Raw genomic sequence first — 18834 nt, forward strand, 5'->3', positions numbered from 1 at the left:
AACCAAGCACTGCAGGAGTAAGCTAGGCCAGAAACTGCCCAGCACCCTTCTCACCACCTCTCAAGGTGGCTGCTGGAAACTGGGAGTGGGAGTGGAGGTGGTACCCGGGGAGCTGGAAAGCAAGGTGTGAGGAGGCGGTGTCAGCCTGGACGGCACCATTGAAACAGCAACTGCCAGGTTCCTGTTTCCGCTGGGGAGATCATTGCGCACAGGCAGAACTTAGCTACGTGGACCTCAGCACCGTTCCCCTATATCCCCTGAGTGCACTGCACAGGGCAACGGCCGTGTTCGTGCTTGCTAACCTGCAGTTCGTACGACGCGGGTTGAGTTTCGCTCCGTGTATCGCGGTGCCGGTCAGCTCGTTTCGCCTAGCGCCTATCTCAATGCACGCAGACTGCACTTCCCCAGCTTCTACGCTGACCCGAGACCGGGAGCCAGCAGCTTTGCCCTGGTCTCCCATGAGGGTCCAGCTCCTGCTTTCCCAGGCTGTAGCAGAGAGCTGGATCAGAAGCGGAGCAGCTCCAACAGAAGCGGCCCACTCTCAAACCGCCGCTCCAGGTGGCTGCTTGCCTCGCCACGTAGACCGCACTGCCGGCCTCCTTGAACGAAAGCTCCCAACAAGAAATGCTCTCTGCCAACTCACCGGAGAAAACGTATGTTCACTCCTGTTGCCCCAGTGCTGAAATGCAGCAGCCCCGTTAGCTCTCTAGTGCCTAAGGGCAAGCCAGAGTCCGATTTCAGGTGGGGTATTCACAGAGTGGGAACCAAGCACTGCAGGAGTAAGCTAGGCCAGAAACTGCCCAGCACCCTTCTCACCACCTCTCAAGGTGGCTGCTGGAAACTGGGAGTGGGAGTGGAGGTGGTACCCGGGGAGCTGGAAAGCAAGGTGTGAGGAGGCGGTGTCAGCCTGGACGGCACCATTGAAACAGCAACTGCCAGGTTCCTGTTTCCGCTGGGGAGATCATTGCGCACAGGCAGAACTTAGCTACGTGGACCTCAGCACCGTTCCCCTATATCCCCTGAGTGCACTGCACAGGGCAACGGCCGTGTTCGTGCTTGCTAACCTGCAGTTCGTACGACGCGGGTTGAGTTTCGCTCCGTGTATCGTGGTGCCGGTCAGCTCATTTCGCCTACCGCCTATCTCAATGCACGCAGACTGCACTTCCCCAGCTTCTACGCTGACCCGAGACCGGGAGCCAGCAGCTTTGCCCTGGTCTCCCATGAGGGTCCAGCTCCTGCTTTCCCAGGCTGTAGCAGAGAGCTGGATCAGAAGCGGAGCAGCTCCAACAGAAGCGGCCCACTCTCAAACCGCCGCTCCAGGTGGCTGCTTGCCTCGCCACGTAGGCCGCACTGCCGGCCTCCTTGAACGAAAGCTCCCAACAAGAAATGCTCTCTGCCAACTCACCGGAGAAAACGTATGTTCACTCCTGTTGCCCCAGTGCTGAAATGCAGCAGCCCCGTTAGCTCTCTAGTGCCTAAGGGCAAGCCAGAGTCCGATTTCAGGTGGGGTATTCACAGAGTGGGAACCAAGCACTGCAGGAGTAAGCTAGGCCAGAAACTGCCCAGCACCCTTCTCACCACCTCTCAAGGTGGCTGCTGGAAACTGGGAGTGGGAGTGGAGGTGGTACCCGGGGAGCTGGAAAGCAAGGTGCGAGGAGGCGGTGTCAGCCTGGACGGCACCATTGAAAACAGCAACTGCCAGGTTCCTGTTTCCGCCGGGGAGATCATTGCGCACAGGCAGAACTTAGCTACGTGGACCTCAGCACCATTCCCCTATATCCCCTGAGTGCACTGCGCAGGGCAACGGCCATGTTCGTGCTTGCTAACCTGCAGTTCGTACGACACGGGTTGAGTTTCGCTCCGTGTATCGCGGTGCTGGTCAGCTCGTTTCGCCTAGCGCCTATCTCAATGCATGCAGACTGCACTTCCCCAGCTTCTACGCTGACCCGAGACCGGGAGCCAGCAGCTTTGCCCTGGTCTCCCATGAGGGTCCAGCTCCTGCTTTCCCAGGCTGTAGCAGAGAGCTGGATCAGAAGCGGAGCAGCTCCAACAGAAGCGGCCCACTCTCAAACCGCCGCTCCAGGTGGCTGCTTGCCTCGCCACGTAGGCCGCACTGCCGGCCTCCTTGAACGAAAGCTCCCAACAAGAAATGCTCTCTGCCAACTCACCGGATAAAACGTATGTTCACTCCTGTTGCCCCAGTGCTGAAATGCAGCAGCCCCGTTAGCTCTCTAGTGCCTAAGGGCAAGCCAGAGTCCGATTTCAGGTGGGGTATTCACAGAGTGGGAACCAAGCACTGCAGGAGTAAGCTAGGCCAGAAACTGCCCAGCACCCTTCTCACCACCTCTCAAGGTGGCTGCTGGAAACTGGGAGTGGGAGTGGAGGTGGTACCCGGGGAGCTGGAAAGCAAGGTGCGAGGAGGCGGTGTCAGCCTGGACGGCACCATTGAAAACAGCAACTGCCAGTTTCCTGTTTCCGCCGGGGAGATCATTGCGCACAGGCAGAACTTAGCTACGTGGACCTCAGCACCGTTCCCCTATATCCCCTGAGTGCACTGCGCAGGGCAACGGCCATGTTCGTGCTTGCTAACCTGCAGTTCGTACGACGCGGGTTGAGTTTCGCTCCGTGTATCGCGGTGCCGGTCAGCTCGTTTCGCTAGCGCCTATCTCAATGCACGCAGACTGCACTTCCCCAGCTTCTACGCTGACCCGAGACCGGGAGCCAGCAGCTTTGCCCTGGTCTCCCATGAGGGTCCAGCTCCTGCTTTCCCAGGCTGTAGCAGAGAGCTGGATCAGAAGCGGAGCAGCTCCAACAGAAGCGGCCCACTCTCAAACCGCCGCTCCAGGTGGCTGCTTGCCTCGCCACGTAGGCCGCACTGCCGGCCTCCTTGAACGAAAGCTCCCAACAAGAAATGCTCTCTGCCAACTCACCGGAGAAAACGTATGTTCACTCCTGTTGCCCCAGTGCTGAAATGCAGCAGCCCCGTTAGCTCTCTAGTGCCTAAGGGCAAGCCAGAGTCCGATTTCAGGTGGGGTATTCACAGAGTGGGAACCAAGCACTGCAGGAGTAAGCTAGGCCAGAAACTGCCCAGCACCCTTCTCACCACCTCTCAAGGTGGCTGCTGGAAACTGGGAGTGGGAGTGGAGGTGGTACCCGGGGAGCTGGAAAGCAAGGTGCGAGGAGGCGGTGTCAGCCTGGACGGCACCATTGAAAACAGCAACTGCCAGGTTCCTGTTTCTGCCGGGGAGATCATTGCGCACAGGCAGAACTTAGCTACGTGGACCTCAGCACCATTCCCCTATATCCCCTGAGTGCACTGCGCAGGGCAACGGCCATGTTCGTGCTTGCTAACCTGCAGTTCGTACGACGCGGGTTGAGTTTCGCTCCGTGTATCGCGGTGCCGGTCAGCTCGTTTCGCCTAGCGCCTATCTCAATGCACGCAGACTGCACTTCCCCAGCTTCTACGCTGACCCGAGACCGGGAGCCAGCAGCTTTGCCCTGGTCTCCCATGAGGGTCCAGCTCCTGCTTTCCCAGGCTGTAGCAGAGAGCTGGATCAGAAGCGGAGCAGCTCCAACAGAAGCGGCCCACTCTCAAACCGCCGCTCCAGGTGGCTGCTTGCCTCGCCACGTAGGCCGCACTGCCGGCCTCCTTGAACGAAAGCTCCCAACAAGAAATGCTCTCTGCCAACTCACCGGAGAAAACGTATGTTCACTCCTGTTGCCCCAGTGCTGAAATGCAGCAGCCCCGTTAGCTCTCTAGTGCCTAAGGGCAAGCCAGAGTCCGATTTCAGGTGGGGTATTCACAGAGTGGGAACCAAGCACTGCAGGAGTAAGCTAGGCCAGAAACTGCCCAGCACCCTTCTCACCACCTCTCAAGGTGGCTGCTGGAAACTGGGAGTGGGAGTGGAGGTGGTACCCGGGGAGCTGGAAAGCAAGGTGTGAGGAGGCGGTGTCAGCCTGGACGGCACCATTGAAACAGCAACTGCCAGGTTCCTGTTTCCGCTGGGGAGATCATTGCGCACAGGCAGAACTTAGCTACGTGGACCTCAGCACCGTTCCCCTATATCCCCTGAGTGCACTGCACAGGGCAACGGCCGTGTTCGTGCTTGCTAACCTGCAGTTCGTACGACGCGGGTTGAGTTTCGCTCCGTGTATCGTGGTGCCGGTCAGCTCGTTTCGCTAGCGCCTATCTCAATGCACGCAGACTGCACTTCCCCAGCTTCTACGCTGACCCGAGACCGGGAGCCAGCAGCTTTGCCCTGGTCTCCCATGAGGGTCCAGCTCCTGCTTTCCCAGGCTGTAGCAGAGAGCTGGATCAGAAGCGGAGCAGCTCCAACAGAAGCGGCCCACTCTCAAACCGCCGCTCCAGGTGGCTGCTTGCCTCGCCACGTAGGCCGCACTGCCGGCCTCCTTGAACGAAAGCTCCCAACAAGAAATGCTCTCTGCCAACTCACCGGAGAAAACGTATGTTCACTCCTGTTGCCCCAGTGCTGAAATGCAGCAGCCCCGTTAGCTCTCTAGTGCCTAAGGGCAAGCCAGAGTCCGATTTCAGGTGGGGTATTCACAGAGTGGGAACCAAGCACTGCAGGAGTAAGCTAGGCCAGAAACTGCCCAGCACCCTTCTCACCACCTCTCAAGGTGGCTGCTGGAAACTGGGAGTGGGAGTGGAGGTGGTACCCGGGGAGCTGGAAAGCAAGGTGCGAGGAGGCGGTGTCAGCCTGGACGGCACCATTGAAAACAGCAACTGCCAGGTTCCTGTTTCCGCTGGGGAGATCATTGCGCACAGGCAGAACTTAGCTACGTGGACCTCAGCACCGTTCCCCTATATCCCCTGAGTGCACTGCACAGGGCAACGGCCGTGTTCGTGCTTGCTAACCTGCAGTTCGTACGACGCGGGTTGAGTTTCGCTCCATGTATCTTGGTGCCGGTCAGCTCATTTCGCCTACCGCCTATCTCAATGCACGCAGACTGCACTTCCCCAGCTTCTACGCTGACCCGAGACCGGGAGCCAGCAGCTTTGCCCTGGTCTCCCATGAGGGTCCAGCTCCTGCTTTCCCAGGCTGTAGCAGAGAGCTGGATCAGAATTGGAGCAGCTCCAACAGAAGCGGCCCACTCTCAAACCGCCGCTCCAGGTGGCTGCTTGCCTCGCCACGTAGGCCGCACTGCCGGCCTCCTTGAACGAAAGCTCCCAACAAGAAATGCTCTCTGCCAACTCACCGGAGAAAACGTATGTTCACTCCTGTTGCCCCAGTGCTGAAATGCAGCAGCCCCGTTAGCTCTCTAGTGCCTAAGGGCAAGCCAGAGTCCGATTTCAGGTGGGGTATTCACAGAGTGGGAACCAAGCACTGCAGGAGTAAGCTAGGCCAGAAACTGCCCAGCACCCTTCTCACCACCTCTCAAGGTGGCTGCTGGAAACTGGGAGTGGGAGTGGAGGTGGTACCCGGGGAGCTGGAAAGCAAGGTGCGAGGAGGCGGTGTCAGCCTGGACGGCACCATTGAAAACAGCAACTGCCAGGTTCCTGTTTCTGCCGGGGAGATCATTGCGCACAGGCAGAACTTAGCTACGTGGACCTCAGCACCATTCCCCTATATCCCCTGAGTGCACTGCGCAGGGCAACGGCCATGTTCGTGCTTGCTAACCTGCAGTTCGTACGACGCGGGTTGAGTTTCGCTCCGTGTATCGCGGTGCCGGTCAGCTCGTTTCGCCTAGCGCCTATCTCAATGCACGCAGACTGCACTTCCCTAGCTTCTACGCTGACCCGAGACGGGGAGCCAGCAGCTTTGCCCTGGTCTCCCATGAGGGTCCAGCTCCTGCTTTCCCAGGCTGTAGCAGAGAGCTGGATCAGAAGCGGAGCAGCTCCAACAGAAGCGGCCCACTCTCAAACCGCCGCTCCAGGTGGCTGCTTGCCTCGCCACGTAGGCCGCACTGCCGGCCTCCTTGAACGAAAGCTCCCAACAAGAAATGCTCTCTGCCAACTCACCGGAGAAAACGTATGTTCACTCCTGTTGCCCCAGTGCTGAAATGCAGCAGCCCCGTTAGCTCTCTAGTGCCTAAGGGCAAGCCAGAGTCCGATTTCAGGTGGGGTATTCACAGAGTGGGAACCAAGCACTGCAGGAGTAAGCTAGGCCAGAAACTGCCCAGCACCCTTCTCACCACCTCTCAAGGTGGCTGCTGGAAACTGGGAGTGGGAGTGGAGGTGGTACCCGGGGAGCTGGAAAGCAAGGTGCGAGGAGGCGGTGTCAGCCTGGACGGCACCATTGAAAACAGCAACTGCCAGGTTCCTGTTTCCGCTGGGGAGATCATTGCGCACAGGCAGAACTTAGCTACGTGGACCTCAGCACCATTCCCCTATATCCCCTGAGTGCACTGCGCAGGGCAACGGCCATGTTCGTGCTTGCTAACCTGCAGTTCGTACGACGCGGGTTGAGTTTCGCTCCGTGTATCGCGGTGCCGGTCAGCTCGTTTCGCCTAGCGCCTATCTCAATGCACGCAGACTGCACTTCCCCAGCTTCTACGCTGACCCGAGACCGGGAGCCAGCAGCTTTGCCCTGGTCTCCCATGAGGGTCCAGCTCCTGCTTTCCCAGGCTGTAGCAGAGAGCTGGATCAGAAGCGGAGCAGCTCCAACAGAAGCGGCCCACTCTCAAACCGCCGCTCCAGGTGGCTGCTTGCCTCGCCACGTAGGCCGCACTGCCGGCCTCCTTGAACGAAAGCTCCCAACAAGAAATGCTCTCTGCCAACTCACCGGAGAAAACGTATGTTCACTCCTGTTGCCCCAGTGCTGAAATGCAGCAGCCCCGTTAGCTCTCTAGTGCCTAAGGGCAAGCCAGAGTCCGATTTCAGGTGGGGTATTCACAGAGTGGGAACCAAGCACTGCAGGAGTAAGCTAGGCCAGAAACTGCCCAGCACCCTTCTCACCACCTCTCAAGGTGGCTGCTGGAAACTGGGAGTGGGAGTGGAGGTGGTACCCGGGGAGCTGGAAAGCAAGGTGCGAGGAGGCGGTGTCAGCCTGGACGGCACCATTGAAAACAGCAACTGCCAGGTTCCTGTTTCCGCTGGGGAGATCATTGCGCACAGGCAGAACTTAGCTACGTGGACCTCAGCACCGTTCCCCTATATCCCCTGAGTGCACTGCACAGGGCAACGGCCGTGTTCGTGCTTGCTAACCTGCAGTTCGTACGACGCGGGTTGAGTTTCGCTCCATGTATCTTGGTGCCGGTCAGCTCATTTCGCCTAGCGCCTATCTCAATGCACGCAGACTGCACTTCCCCAGCTTCTACGCTGACCCGAGACCGGGAGCCAGCAGCTTTGCCCTGGTCTCCCATGAGGGTCCAGCTCCTGCTTTCCCAGGCTGTAGCAGAGAGCTGGATCAGAATTGGAGCAGCTCCAACAGAAGCGGCCCACTCTCAAACCGCCGCTCCAGGTGGCTGCTTGCCTCGCCACGTAGGCCGCACTGCCGGCCTCCTTGAACGAAAGCTCCCAACAAGAAATGCTCTCTGCCAACTCACCGGAGAAAACGTATGTTCACTCCTGTTGCCCCAGTGCTGAAATGCAGCAGCCCCGTTAGCTCTCTAGTGCCTAAGGGCAAGCCAGAGTCCGATTTCAGGTGGGGTATTCACAGAGTGGGAACCAAGCACTGCAGGAGTAAGCTAGGCCAGAAACTGCCCAGCACCCTTCTCACCACCTCTCAAGGTGGCTGCTGGAAACTGGGAGTGGGAGTGGAGGTGGTACCCGGGGAGCTGGAAAGCAAGGTGTGAGGAGGCGGTGTCAGCCTGGACGGCACCATTGAAACAGCAACTGCCAGGTTCCTGTTTCCGCTGGGGAGATCATTGCGCACAGGCAGAACTTAGCTACGTGGACCTCAGCACCGTTCCCCTATATCCCCTGAGTGCACTGCACAGGGCAACGGCCGTGTTCGTGCTTGCTAACCTGCAGTTCGTACGACGCGGGTTGAGTTTCGCTCCGTGTATCGCGGTGCCGGTCAGCTCGTTTCGCCTAGCGCCTATCTCAATGCACGCAGACTGCACTTCCCCAGCTTCTACGCTGACCCGAGACCGGGAGCCAGCAGCTTTGCCCTGGTCTCCCATGAGGGTCCAGCTCCTGCTTTCCCAGGCTGTAGCAGAGAGCTGGATCAGAAGCGGAGCAGCTCCAACAGAAGCGGCCCACTCTCAAACCGCCGCTCCAGGTGGCTGCTTGCCTCGCCACGTAGGCCGCACTGCCGGCCTCCTTGAACGAAAGCTCCCAACAAGAAATGCTCTCTGCCAACTCACCGGAGAAAACGTATGTTCACTCCTGTTGCCCCAGTGCTGAAATGCAGCAGCCCCGTTAGCTCTCTAGTGCCTAAGGGCAAGCCAGAGTCCGATTTCAGGTGGGGTATTCACAGAGTGGGAACCAAGCACTGCAGGAGTAAGCTAGGCCAGAAACTGCCCAGCACCCTTCTCACCACCTCTCAAGGTGGCTGCTGGAAACTGGGAGTGGGAGTGGAGGTGGTACCCGGGGAGCTGGAAAGCAAGGTGCGAGGAGGCGGTGTCAGCCTGGACGGCACCATTGAAAACAGCAACTGCCAGGTTCCTGTTTCCGCCGGGGAGATCATTGCGCACAGGCAGAACTTAGCTACGTGGACCTCAGCACCATTCCCCTATATCCCCTGAGTGCACTGCGCAGGGCAACGGCCATGTTCGTGCTTGCTAACCTGCAGTTCGTACGACACGGGTTGAGTTTCGCTCCGTGTATCGCGGTGCCGGTCAGCTCGTTTCGCCTAGCGCCTATCTCAATGCATGCAGACTGCACTTCCCCAGCTTCTACGCTGACCCGAGACCGGGAGCCAGCAGCTTTGCCCTGGTCTCCCATGAGGGTCCAGCTCCTGCTTTCCCAGGCTGTAGCAGAGAGCTGGATCAGAAGCGGAGCAGCTCCAACAGAAGCGGCCCACTCTCAAACCGCCGCTCCAGGTGGCTGCTTGCCTCGCCACGTAGGCCGCACTGCCGGCCTCCTTGAACGAAAGCTCCCAACAAGAAATGCTCTCTGCCAACTCACCGGAGAAAACGTATGTTCACTCCTGTTGCCCCAGTGCTGAAATGCAGCAGCCCCGTTAGCTCTCTAGTGCCTAAGGGCAAGCCAGAGTCCGATTTCAGGTGGGGTATTCACAGAGTGGGAACCAAGCACTGCAGGAGTAAGCTAGGCCAGAAACTGCCCAGCACCCTTCTCACCACCTCTCAAGGTGGCTGCTGGAAACTGGGAGTGGGAGTGGAGGTGGTACCCGGGGAGCTGGAAAGCAAGGTGCGAGGAGGCGGTGTCAGCCTGGACGGCACCATTGAAAACAGCAACTGCCAGGTTCCTGTTTCCGCTGGGGAGATCATTGCGCACAGGCAGAACTTAGCTACGTGGACCTCAGCACTGTTCCCCTATATCCCCTGAGTGCACTGCACAGGGCAACGGCCGTGTTCGTGCTTGCTAACCTGCAGTTCGTACGACGCGGGTTGAGTTTCGCTCCGTGTATCGCGGTGCCGGTCAGCTCGTTTCGCCTAGCGCCTATCTCAATGCACGCAGACTGCACTTCCCCAGCTTCTACGCTAACCCGAGACCGGGAGCCAGCAGCTTTGCCCTGGTCTCCCATGAGGGTCCAGCTCCTGCTTTCCCAGGCTGTAGCAGAGAGCTGGATCAGAAGCGGAGCAGCTCCAACAGAAGCGGCCCACTCTCAAACCGCCGCTCCAGGTGGCTGCTTGCCTCGCCACGTAGGCCGCACTGCCGGCCTCCTTGAACGAAAGCTCCCAACAAGAAATGCTCTCTGCCAACTCACCGGAGAAAACGTATGTTCACTCCTGTTGCCCCAGTGCTGAAATGCAGCAGCCCCGTTAGCTCTCTAGTGCCTAAGGGCAAGCCAGAGTCCGATTTCAGGTGGGGTATTCACAGAGTGGGAACCAAGCACTGCAGGAGTAAGCTAGGCCAGAAACTGCCCAGCACCCTTCTCACCACCTCTCAAGGTGGCTGCTGGAAACTGGGAGTGGGAGTGGAGGTGGTACCCGGGGAGCTGGAAAGCAAGGTGCGAGGAGGCGGTGTCAGCCTGGACGGCACCATTGAAAACAGCAACTGCCAGGTTCCTGTTTCTGCCGGGGAGATCATTGCGCACAGGCAGAACTTAGCTACGTGGACCTCAGCACCATTCCCCTATATCCCCTGAGTGCACTGCGCAGGGCAACGGCCGTGTTCGTGCTTGCTAACCTGCAGTTCGTACGACGCGGGTTGAGTTTCGCTCCGTGTATCGTGGTGCCGGTCAGCTCGTTTCGCCTAGCGCCTATCTCAATGCACGCAGACTGCACTTCCCCAGCTTCTACGCTGACCCGAGACCGGGAGCCAGCAGCTTTGCCCTGGTCTCCCATGAGGGTCCAGCTCCTGCTTTCCCAGGCTGTAGCAGAGAGCTGGATCAGAAGCGGAGCAGCTCCAACAGAAGCGGCCCACTCTCAAACCGCCGCTCCAGGTGGCTGCTTGCCTCGCCACGTAGGCCGCACTGCCGGCCTCCTTGAACGAAAGCTCCCAACAAGAAATGCTCTCTGCCAACTCACCGGAGAAAACGTATGTTCACTCCTGTTGCCCCAGTGCTGAAATGCAGCAGCCCCGCTAGCTCTCTAGTGCCTAAGGGCAAGCCAGAGTCCGATTTCAGGTGGGGTATTCACAGAGTGGGAACCAAGCACTGCAGGAGTAAGCTAGGCCAGAAACTGCCCAGCACCCTTCTCACCACCTCTCAAGGTGGCTGCTGGAAACTGGGAGTGGGAGTGGAGGTGGTACCCGGGGAGCTGGAAAGCAAGGTGCGAGGAGGCGGTGTCAGCCTGGACGGCACCATTGAAAACAGCAACTGCCAGGTTCCTGTTTCCGCTGGGGAGATCATTGCGCACAGGCAGAACTTAGCTACGTGGACCTCAGCACCGTTCCCCTATATCCCCTGAGTGCACTGCACAGGGCAACGGCCGTGTTCGTGCTTGCTAACCTGCAGTTCGTACGATGCGGGTTGAGTTTCGCTCCGTGTATCGCGGTGCCGGTCAGCTCGTTTCGCCTAGCGCCTATCTCAATGCACGCAGACTGCACTTCCCCAGCTTCTACGCTGACCCGAGACCGGGAGCCAGCAGCTTTGCCCTGGTCTCCCATGAGGGTCCAGCTCCTGCTTTCCCAGGCTGTAGCAGAGAGCTGGATCAGAAGCGGAGCAGCTCCAACAGAAGCGGCCCACTCTCAAACCGCCGCTCCAGGTGGCTGCTTGCCTCGCCACGTAGGCCGCACTGCCGGCCTCCTTGAACGAAAGCTCCCAACAAGAAATGCTCTCTGCCAACTCACCGGAGAAAACGTATGTTCACTCCTGTTGCCCCAGTGCTGAAATGCAGCAGCCCCGTTAGCTCTCTAGTGCCTAAGGGCAAGCCAGAGTCCGATTTCAGGTGGGGTATTCACAGAGTGGGAACCAAGCACTGCAGGAGTAAGCTAGGCCAGAAACTGCCCAGCACCCTTCTCACCACCTCTCAAGGTGGCTGCTGGAAACTGGGAGTGGGAGTGGAGGTGGTACCCGGGGAGCTGGAAAGCAAGGTGCGAGGAGGCGGTGTCAGCCTGGACGGCACCATTGAAAACAGCAACTGCCAGGTTCCTGTTTCCGCTGGGGAGATCATTGCGCACAGGCAGAACTTAGCTACGTGGACCTCAGCACCATTCCCCTATATCCCCTGAGTGCACTGCGCAGGGCAACGGCCATGTTCGTGCTTGCTAACCTGCAGTTCGTACGACGCGGGTTGAGTTTCGCTCCGTGTATCGCGGTGCCGGTCAGCTCGTTTCGCCTACCGCCTATCTCAATGCACGCAGACTGCACTTCCCCAGCTTCTACGCTGACCCGAGACCGGGAGCCAGCAGCTTTGCCCTGGTCTCCCATGAGGGTCCAGCTCCTGCTTTCCCAGGCTGTAGCAGAGAGCTGGATCAGAAGCGGAGCAGCTCCAACAGAAGCGGCCCACTCTCAAACCGCCGCTCCAGGTGGCTGCTTGCCTCGCCACGTAGGCCGCACTGCCGGCCTCCTTGAACGAAAGCTCCCAACAAGAAATGCTCTCTGCCAACTCACCGGAGAAAACGTATGTTCACTCCTGTTGCCCCAGTGCTGAAATGCAGCAGCCCCGTTAGCTCTCTAGTGCCTAAGGGCAAGCCAGAGTCCGATTTCAGGTGGGGTATTCACAGAGTGGGAACCAAGCACTGCAGGAGTAAGCTAGGCCAGAAACTGCCCAGCACCCTTCTCACCACCTCTCAAGGTGGCTGCTGGAAACTGGGAGTGGGAGTGGAGGTGGTACCCGGGGAGCTGGAAAGCAAGGTGCGAGGAGGCGGTGTCAGCCTGGACGGCACCATTGAAAACAGCAACTGCCAGGTTCCTGTTTCCGCTGGGGAGATCATTGCGCACAGGCAGAACTTAGCTACGTGGACCTCAGCACCGTTCCCCTATATCCCCTGAGTGCACTGCACAGGGCAACGGCCGTGTTCGTGCTTGCTAACCTGCAGTTCGTACGACGCGGGTTGAGTTTCGCTCCGTGTATCGCGGTGCCGGTCAGCTCGTTTCGCCTAGCGCCTATCTCAATGCACGCAGACTGCACTTCCCCAGCTTCTACGCTAACCCGAGACCGGGAGCCAGCAGCTTTGCCCTGGTCTCCCATGAGGGTCCAGCTCCTGCTTTCCCAGGCTGTAGCAGAGAGCTGGATCAGAAGCGGAGCAGCTCCAACAGAAGCGGCCCACTCTCAAACCGCCGCTCCAGGTGGCTGCTTGCCTCGCCACGTAGGCCGCACTGCCGGCCTCCTTGAACGAAAGCTCCCAACAAGAAATGCTCTCTGCCAACTCACCGGAGAAAACGTATGTTCACTCCTGTTGCCCCAGTGCTGAAATGCAGCAGCCCCGTTAGCTCTCTAGTGCCTAAGGGCAAGCCAGAGTCCGATTTCAGGTGGGGTATTCACAGAGTGGGAACCAAGCACTGCAGGAGTAAGCTAGGCCAGAAACTGCCCAGCACCCTTCTCACCACCTCTCAAGGTGGCTGCTGGAAACTGGGAGTGGGAGTGGAGGTGGTACCCGGGGAGCTGGAAAGCAAGGTGCGAGGAGGCGGTGTCAGCCTGGACGGCACCATTGAAAACAGCAACTGCCAGGTTCCTGTTTCTGCCGGGGAGATCATTGCGCACAGGCAGAACTTAGCTACGTGGACCTCAGCACCATTCCCCTATATCCCCTGAGTGCACTGCGCAGGGCAACGGCCATGTTCGTGCTTGCTAACCTGCAGTTCGTACGACGCGGGTTGAGTTTCGCTCCGTGTATCGTGGTGCCGGTCAGCTCGTTTCGCCTAGCGCCTATCTCAATGCACGCAGACTGCACTTCCCCAGCTTCTACGCTGACCCGAGACCGGGAGCCAGCAGCTTTGCCCTGGTCTCCCATGAGGGTCCAGCTCCTGCTTTCCCAGGCTGTAGCAGAGAGCTGGATCAGAAGCGGAGCAGCTCCAACAGAAGCGGCCCACTCTCAAACCGCCGCTCCAGGTGGCTGCTTGCCTCGCCACGTAGGCCGCACTGCCGGCCTCCTTGAACGAAAGCTCCCAACAAGAAATGCTCTCTGCCAACTCACCGGAGAAAACGTATGTTCACTCCTGTTGCCCCAGTGCTGAAATGCAGCAGCCCCGCTAGCTCTCTAGTGCCTAAGGGCAAGCCAGAGTCCGATTTCAGGTGGGGTATTCACAGAGTGGGAACCAAGCACTGCAGGAGTAAGCTAGGCCAGAAACTGCCCAGCACCCTTCTCACCACCTCTCAAGGTGGCTGCTGGAAACTGGGAGTGGGAGTGGAGGTGGTACCCGGGGAGCTGGAAAGCAAGGTGCGAGGAGGCGGTGTCAGCCTGGACGGCACCATTGAAAACAGCAACTGCCAGGTTCCTGTTTCCGCTGGGGAGATCATTGCGCACAGGCAGAACTTAGCTACGTGGACCTCAGCACCGTTCCCCTATATCCCCTGAGTGCACTGCACAGGGCAACGGCCGTGTTCGTGCTTGCTAACCTGCAGTTCGTACGACGCGGGTTGAGTTTCGCTCCGTGTATCGCGGTGCCGGTCAGCTCGTTTCGCCTAGCGCCTATCTCAATGCACGCAGACTGCACTTCCCCAGCTTCTACGCTGACCCGAGACCGGGAGCCAGCAGCTTTGCCCTGGTCTCCCATGAGGGTCCAGCTCCTGCTTTCCCAGGCTGTAGCAGAGAGCTGGATCAGAAGCGGAGCAGCTCCAACAGAAGCGGCCCACTCTCAAACCGCCGCTCCAGGTGGCTGCTTGCCTCGCCACGTAGGCCGCACTGCCGGCCTCCTTGAACGAAAGCTCCCAACAAGAAATGCTCTCTGCCAACTCACCGGAGAAAACGTATGTTCACTCCTGTTGCCCCAGTGCTGAAATGCAGCAGCCCCGTTAGCTCTCTAGTGCCTAAGGGCAAGCCAGAGTCCGATTTCAGGTGGGGTATTCACAGAGTGGGAACCAAGCACTGCAGGAGTAAGCTAGGCCAGAAACTGCCCAGCACCCTTCTCACCACCTCTCAAGGTGGCTGCTGGAAACTGGGAGTGGGAGTGGAGGTGGTACCCGGGGAGCTGGAAAGCAAGGTGCGAGGAGGCGGTGTCAGCCTGGACGGCACCATTGAAAACAGCAACTGCCAGGTTCCTGTTTCCGCTGGGGAGATCATTGCGCACAGGCAGAACTTAGCTACGTGGACCTCAGCACCATTCCCCTATATCCCCTGAGTGCACTGCGCAGGGCAACGGCCATGTTCGTGCTTGCTAACCTGCAGTTCGTACGACGCGGGTTGAGTTTCGCTCCGTGTATCGCGGTGCCGGTCAGCTCGTTTCGCCTACCGCCTATCTCAATGCACGCAGACTGCACTTCCCCAGCTTCTACGCTGACCCGAGACCGGGAGCCAGCAGCTTTGCCCTGGTCTCCCATGAGGGTCCAGCTCCTGCTTTCCCAGGCTGTAGCAGAGAGCTGGATCAGAAGCGGAGCAGCTCCAACAGAAGCGGCCCACTCTCAAACCGCCGCTCCAGGTGGCTGCTTGCCTCGCCACGTAGGCCGCACTGCCGGCCTCCTTGAACGAAAGCTCCCAACAAGAAATGCTCTCTGCCAACTCACCGGAGAAAACGTATGTTCACTCCTGTTGCCCCAGTGCTGAAATGCAGCAGCCCCGTTAGCTCTCTAGTGCCTAAGGGCAAGCCAGAGTCCGATTTCAGGTGGGGTATTCACAGAGTGGGAACCAAGCACTGCAGGAGTAAGCTAGGCCAGAAACTGCCCAGCACCCTTCTCACCACCTCTCAAGGTGGCTGCTGGAAACTGGGAGTGGGAGTGGAGGTGGTACCCGGGGAGCTGGAAAGCAAGGTGCGAGGAGGCGGTGTCAGCCTGGACGGCACCATTGAAAACAGCAACTGCCAGGTTCCTGTTTCTGCCGGGGAGATCATTGCGCACAGGCAGAACTTAGCTACGTGGACCTCAGCACCATTCCCCTATATCCCCTGAGTGCACTGCGCAGGGCAACGGCCATGTTCGTGCTTGCTAACCTGCAGTTCGTACGACGCGGGTTGAGTTTCGCTCCGTGTATCGCGGTGCCGGTCAGCTCGTTTCGCCTAGCGCCTATCTCAATGCACGCAGACTGCACTTCCCTAGCTTCTACGCTGACCCGAGACGGGGAGCCAGCAGCTTTGCCCTGGTCTCCCATGAGGGTCCAGCTCCTGCTTTCCCAGGCTGTAGCAGAGAGCTGGATCAGAAGCGGAGCAGCTCCAACAGAAGCGGCCCACTCTCAAACCGCCGCTCCAGGTGGCTGCTTGCCTCGCCACGTAGGCCGCACTGCCGGCCTCCTTGAACGAAAGCTCCCAACAAGAAATGCTCTCTGCCAACTCACCGGAGAAAACGTATGTTCACTCCTGTTGCCCCAGTGCTGAAATGCAGCAGCCCCGTTAGCTCTCTAGTGCCTAAGGGCAAGCCAGAGTCCGATTTCAGGTGGGGTATTCACAGAGTGGGAACCAAGCACTGCAGGAGTAAGCTAGGCCAGAAACTGCCCAGCACCCTTCTCACCACCTCTCAAGGTGGCTGCTGGAAACTGGGAGTGGGAGTGGAGGTGGTACCCGGGGAGCTGGAAAGCAAGGTGCGAGGAGGCGGTGTCAGCCTGGACGGCACCATTGAAAACAGCAACTGCCAGGTTCCTGTTTCCGCTGGGGAGATCATTGCGCACAGGCAGAACTTAGCTACGTGGACCTCAGCACCATTCCCCTATATCCCCTGAGTGCACTGCGCAGGGCAACGGCCATGTTCGTGCTTGCTAACCTGCAGTTCGTACGACGCGGGTTGAGTTTCGCTCCGTGTATCGCGGTGCCGGTCAGCTCGTTTCGCCTACCGCCTATCTCAATGCACGCAGACTGCACTTCCCCAGCTTCTACGCTGACCCGAGACCAGGAGCCAGCAGCTTTGCCCTGGTCTCCCATGAGGGTCCAGCTCCTGCTTTCCCAGGCTGTAGCAGAGAGCTGGATCAGAAGCGGAGCAGCTCCAACAGAAGCGGCCCACTCTCAAACCGCCGCTCCAGGTGGCTGCTTGCCTCGCCACGTAGGCCGCACTGCCGGCCTCCTTGAACGAAAGCTCCCAACAAGAAATGCTCTCTGCCAACTCACCGGAGAAAACGTATGTTCACTCCTGTTGCCCCAGTGCTGAAATGCAGCAGCCCCGTTAGCTCTCTAGTGCCTAAGGGCAAGCCAGAGTCCGATTTCAGGTGGGGTATTCACAGAGTGGGAACCAAGCACTGCAGGAGTAAGCTAGGCCAGAAACTGCCCAGCACCCTTCTCACCACCTCTCAAGGTGGCTGCTGGAAACTGGGAGTGGGAGTGGAGGTGGTACCCGGGGAGCTGGAAAGCAAGGTGCGAGGAGGCGGTGTCAGCCTGGACGGCACCATTGAAAACAGCAACTGCCAGCTTCCTGTTTCCGCTGGGGAGATCATTGCGCACAGGCAGAACTTAGCTACGTGGACCTCAGCACCGTTCCCCTATATCCCCTGAGTGCACTGCACAGGGCAACGGCCGTGTTCGTGCTTGCTAACCTGCAGTTCGTACGACGCGGGTTGAGTTTCGCTCCATGTATCTTGGTGCCGGTCAGCTCATTTCGCCTACCGCCTATCTCAATGCACGCAGACTGCACTTCCCCAGCTTCTACGCTGACCCGAGACCGGGAGCCAGCAGCTTTGCCCTGGTCTCCCATGAGGGTCCAGCTCCTGCTTTCCCAGGCTGTAGCAGAGAGCTGGATCAGAATTGGAGCAGCTCCAACAGAAGCGGCCCACTCTCAAACCGCCGCTCCAGGTGGCTGCTTGCCTCGCCACGTAGGCCGCACTGCCGGCCTCCTTGAACGAAAGCTCCCAACAAGAAATGCTCTCTGCCAACTCACCGGAGAAAACGTATGTTCACTCCTGTTGCCCCAGTGCTGAAATGCAGCAGCCCCGTTAGCTCTCTAGTGCCTAAGGGCAAGCCAGAGTCCGATTTCAGGTGGGGTATTCACAGAGTGGGAACCAAGCACTGCAGGAGTAAGCTAGGCCAGAAACTGCCCAGCACCCTTCTCACCACCTCTCAAGGTGGCTGCTGGAAACTGGGAGTGGGAGTGGAGGTGGTACCCGGGGAGCTGGAAAGCAAGGTGCGAGGAGGCGGTGTCAGCCTGGACGGCACCATTGAAAACAGCAACTGCCAGGTTCCTGTTTCTGCCGGGGAGATCATTGCGCACAGGCAGAACTTAGCTACGTGGACCTCAGCACCATTCCCCTATATCCCCTGAGTGCACTGCGCAGGGCAACGGCCATGTTCGTGCTTGCTAACCTGCAGTTCGTACGACGCGGGTTGAGTTTCGCTCCGTGTATCGCGGTGCCGGTCAGCTCGTTTCGCCTAGCGCCTATCTCAATGCACGCAGACTGCACTTCCCTAGCTTCTACGCTGACCCGAGACGGGGAGCCAGCAGCTTTGCCCTGGTCTCCCATGAGGGTCCAGCTCCTGCTTTCCCAGGCTGTAGCAGAGAGCTGGATCAGAAGCGGAGCAGCTCCAACAGAAGCGGCCCACTCTCAAACCGCCGCTCCAGGTGGCTGCTTGCCTCGCCACGTAGGCCGCACTGCCGGCCTCCTTGAACGAAAGCTCCCAACAAGAAATGCTCTCTGCCAACTCACCGGAGAAAACGTATGTTCACTCCTGTTGCCCCAGTGCTGAAATGCAGCAGCCCCGTTAGCTCTCTAGTGCCTAAGGGCAAGCCAGAGTCCGATTTCAGGTGGGGTATTCACAGAGTGGGAACCAAGCACTGCAGGAGTAAGCTAGGCCAGAAACTGCCCAGCACCCTTCTCACCACCTCTCAAGGTGGCTGCTGGAAACTGGGAGTGGGAGTGGAGGTGGTACCCGGGGAGCTGGAAAGCAAGGTGCGAGGAGGCGGTGTCAGCCTGGACGGCACCATTGAAAACAGCAACTGCCAGGTTCCTGTTTCCGCTGGGGAGATCATTGCGCACAGGCAGAACTTAGCTACGTGGACCTCAGCACCATTCCCCTATATCCCCTGAGTGCACTGCGCAGGGCAACGGCCATGTTCGTGCTTGCTAACCTGCAGTTCGTACGACGCGGGTTGAGTTTCGCTCCGTGTATCGCGGTGCCGGTCAGCTCGTTTCGCCTACCGCCTATCTCAATGCACGCAGACTGCACTTCCCCAGCTTCTACGCTGACCCGAGACCGGGAGCCAGCAGCTTTGCCCTGGTCTCCCATGAGGGTCCAGCTCCTGCTTTCCCAGGCTGTAGCAGAGAGCTGGATCAGAAGCGGAGCAGCTCCAACA

This window comes from Lepus europaeus, unplaced genomic scaffold, assembly GCF_033115175.1.
Source record: "Lepus europaeus isolate LE1 unplaced genomic scaffold, mLepTim1.pri SCAFFOLD_34, whole genome shotgun sequence".
NCBI classification, from domain to species: domain Eukaryota; kingdom Metazoa; phylum Chordata; class Mammalia; order Lagomorpha; family Leporidae; genus Lepus; species Lepus europaeus.